The 4,357-nt window shown below is 38.8% G+C and overlaps 1 pseudogene; it reads left to right on the forward strand.

Moving 5' to 3' along the window:
* The first annotated feature begins 307 nt into the window (after window positions 1-307).
* Window positions 308-966, forward strand: Rpl13a-ps12 (ribosomal protein L13A, pseudogene 12; annotated as a pseudogene).
* Window positions 967-4,357: the final 3,391 nt, after the last annotated feature.

A 4,357-nucleotide genomic window follows, 5' to 3' on the forward strand; every position in this document is an offset into this window, starting at 1 on the left:
GGACTTGGAGGAGGGAAAGAATATGATCAAAATATATTTAAATTTCACATATTAAATTTAAATTTGATATTAAATTAACATAACTAAATATACATCGAAATTAATCTATTAATAACGAAAATAAAATGTAATAAAAATAAATGAAATAATAAATATAATATGTACAAATTTTATAAACTAATACATGAAACCATCAGGAAAAAATGAAAAAAATTGGAAGTTAATCCAATGTCTTTGATTTTAAAGTTCAAGTATTATCTAGAGATCAAACATATATTAATGCAGCTTTCCTAGGCAGCTGCCGAAGATGGTGGAGGGGCAGGTTCTAGTATTGGATGGCCGGGGCCATCTTCTGGGCTGCCTGCCAGCCATTGTGGCCAAGCAGGTACTGTTGGACCAGAATGAAGTGGTTGTACGTTGTGAAGGCATCCACATTTCTGGAAATTTCTACAGAAATAAGTTAAAGTATCTGGCCTTTCTCCGAAAGAAGATGAACACCATCCGTCTTGAAGTTCCTACCGCTTCCAAGTCCCGAACCGCATTTTTTGGTGCACTCTCTGCAAGGCATGCTGCCCCCCAAGACCAAGAGAGACCAGGCTGCCCTGGAACGCCTCAAGGTGTTGGATAGGATCCTTCCACCCTATGACAAGAAAATCGGATGGTGGTCCTTGCCGCCCTCAAGGTTGTGCGGCTGAAGCCTACGAGAAAGTTTGCTTACCTGGGGCATCTGGCTCATTAGGTCGTGTGGAAGTAACAGGCAGTGACAGCTACTCTGGAGGAGAAACTGAAGGAAAAGGTCAAGATCCACTATCAGAAGAAAAAACAGCTCTTGAGGCTAAGGAAACAGGCAGAAAGGAATGTGGAGAAGAAAATCTGCAAGTTCACAGAGGTCCTCAAGACCAATGGACTACTGGTGTAAACCCAATAAAGACTGTTTGTGCCTCATGCCTACCTGGCCTGCCCTTCCTCCACTGCTGACCAGGGAAGTGGGGACCAAAGGGTCCTTAGTCACTGTTCCTGTCAGTAGAGGGTGCATTTAGACAGCTGAGTGAGAGCTCATCATCTGCTTGAGTTTTACATTAAAGTGATAACCATGGAATGACCTGACCTTCAGTGTTCAAAATGAGTAGTAGGGCTGCCCCACCCACCTGTCCCAATATCTCATTCCAAAGCTATGAAAACGAGGGCTACCCTCCTGGGCTGGAACTTAGAAGTACACACTGAATATGATGGCCAAATACAGGTCTGCCTTTGTTGCTTCCCAGCAGACCACGAGGCAATATTTTTCTGGAGGGTTCTATGTGCTAATAAATTATTTGACTTAAATTAAATTATATTAGTGCAAACTGTTCATTAGGAATGAAAATCTGACTTTAATTTCTAATAATTTTCATACGGTAAAGTGTGAAAAATGCTTAATAAACAAACTTTAAAACTAAATATAGCATATTTTACTTAATTGATTACACAAATGATAAAATTTATACATCATTACACAAGCAGGTACAGACCTTCAATGGAAGCTTGTTGAGAAGCAGAGTCATCACGAGGAACACACTAGAAAATTCTACCTCATTCACAAAAGAGTAGTAAGATAATATACATGCATGAATTTAGATATTATGAATAGCAGCTTTAGTTTAAAGGTGGATAAATTCAGCCCCCCAAGAACCCCCACAGACATTTATGTATATGCACACACTGCACACATGGAGAGAGAAAGTGTGAGAGAGATAGAGTCAGAGACAGAAACAGAGAGACAGAGAGAAAGACCAGAGACAGAGAATTTTATGCCTTCCTCACCATCAGACTAAAATTCAACAGTCAACTATAAATATCACAATTCATATTTCACATCCATTTCACAACATAACTTCCACTCACTGTGTAAGGCTTGAGGTAAATCTTAACTACTGGGAGACCCCCAAGTGAAACACAAGAACAGGGTTCGATACAAATGCAAGAGGTTTATTTTTCTGGCACGTCAGGGTCTACCCTCAATTGGCCCCTCATGCAAATGACTAGAAGTTGACCCTGGATGGCTATAATAAGGAGTTTTTATACTTTTTAGGTGTACAGGTTACATCAGCACAATTACAGTTCAAACTTATTGGCTAAGTATATATGGACCTTTTAATCTATTGGCTAGCAAGCATATGACATGTATTTGAACTCTATCTGGGACCAGAGGGTTAGGTGACTATCACTCAGTACATTCTGCAGTTTTTCAAGAATGTTACTGCTCCTCCCAAGAACTGTGGATGGAGAATAGAACTTGGCCTAGCCTTCACCTGTGGCAGGAAGCTGGTACTTGGCCTAGTCTTGACCTGAGGCAGTGGTGTAAGACTGGCAAAAGCTCCTAGTGTCCTTCATCTGGTCATTTATTTTGGGTGTCAGCAACTTCATACAATGTTCAGTGCACACTTCCTAGAATGAATCCAGAAAAGTCATCAAACAAGGCAATAGTAAGCCCAAGTTGAAGAAAAGGAAAAATTTCTGATTTCTAGTGTTTAAAATGTCTCCTTTTCAATATTTACAAGACATGTAGAAAATGAGGAATAAAATAGCAGTCAATAGAAACCTCGAATGAGGGCCTTAGATTTGGGTGAGGTAGCAAACATTCTTAATAAGCTGTTGATTGTTAAATTCATTAAAGAGGTGAGCCTCTCCAAAGAACTGGTATGTAGAACTGTGTTCCATAAAAATACCAGAAAGTGGAAACATTATAAAGTGATTCAAATATAAGAATCAGAGTTGAAAAAATAAGTAAGAAAAATGAAAATTTGTAAGAAGAGAGTAGCAGGTAAGCGAGAAGTAAAGAGAGCTAGTTCCGAGGTGGCTCCTCTATGGACCAAATGAAGGAAGGATGGAGCCTAACAAAACCACTGAGCTCTGCAGAGACCCAACAGAATCACCAAGTCTTGACATAAGTGAGTCTGAATTGGTAGTATATCTACCCATATACACAGAGTCTCAGAAGAGAGACAAAGGAGCAGAAAAAAGATTTGAATATAAGTTCTAAAACAAAACATTCACAATTTTGATGGCAACAATGACTGTAGATTTAAAAAACCTAGTGAACTCCAAAAAGATGAATTTATACATAGAAATAGTGTCCAAATTGTCAAGACACGAGTTTCCTACATTCATTTGTTTCCTTTTCCTGGCAATATGGATTCTAATGTGTATCCCATTTTCACAATGAAATGCTTAGTTATAGCATTTATGATAGAATGGATGTTGTGCAAACTTGCTGACACTCACTTAACTAAAAATCAACCAGTGAATGGGGTTATTTTTTTCTTGAATAAACACATTATGGGTTCCTTTTAAGCATTATTCTAGATTTAATTTTCATAGCTGAAGTGTTGTGAAATGTATGTGAAGTATGAATTTTGAAATTTATAGTTGACTGTTGTGTTTTATGTTAGCCTCAATTTCATACTAACATAAATAAATACACCCAGGTATCTTTTCCTAGTTCTACATCAAGCAACTGGATGTCAGTATGTTCAAAACCCAACAGCACATGCTCCTCTATATTCTGTCTACTCATTCCATCACTGTACAGCATTTAGTCATTCATGTTCTTCTGCCAAGTGTGAGTCAAATGTTGCTTTTCATGCACTGTAACTAAAGAGCAGATCTTCGATGTTTGATGTTCCTCCTACTGGATTTCTTTGTATCCACCAACAGTCCTCACCATCCCAGCTTGTATGAATTTGCTAGGGTTCCACTGCACAGGCACCACCAGTGGGACAGCCTTAACAGTAGACAGTTCTGTATTCTAAGATTTTCTCTGGAATCCTAGAGAATTCTTTCTCTAGTATTCTAGAATTCTGAGACACTCTTCTTTGCTCTCCAGCTTCCTGTTGTCTTTGCTACAGGTGCACACAAGTCCATGTCCAAATATCTCTTTTAACAGCAGCTACATTGCCTAAGGGCTTTCTCTGAAGCTCTCACTTAAACCGTATTACATCCTTAAAGGCTATTTCCAAATGCAGTTACCATTGGCAATTGGAGTTATAACTTCAATTTGTGTACTTTGGAGTACTCACTTCAGCCCATCTCCCAGTTTTGTTCTCACCCAGGCTGCGCGATGAAGGAATGGGAGGCAGTAACTCAAACCCACAAACCACATCAGGACTGCAAAGAGATGCAGTAGGTAAAAATAAAGGTGGTGCAGTTCTACCCTGTTGTTTCCTTGTCTTCTTTTTCATCCTACCAATCAGAGTACATGATGAAGAAAAAAGATAAGAGTTTCATAGAACCGTTAGGACAATGTTGCATCTGGTGTTTAGTTTCCGAGTTTTTATTTATATTAATATGTACTGATTACTGTCAGATATGCAGTTGG

This window comes from Rattus norvegicus, chromosome 1 (assembly GCF_036323735.1).
Source record: "Rattus norvegicus strain BN/NHsdMcwi chromosome 1, GRCr8, whole genome shotgun sequence".
Classification (NCBI taxonomy): domain Eukaryota; kingdom Metazoa; phylum Chordata; class Mammalia; order Rodentia; family Muridae; genus Rattus; species Rattus norvegicus.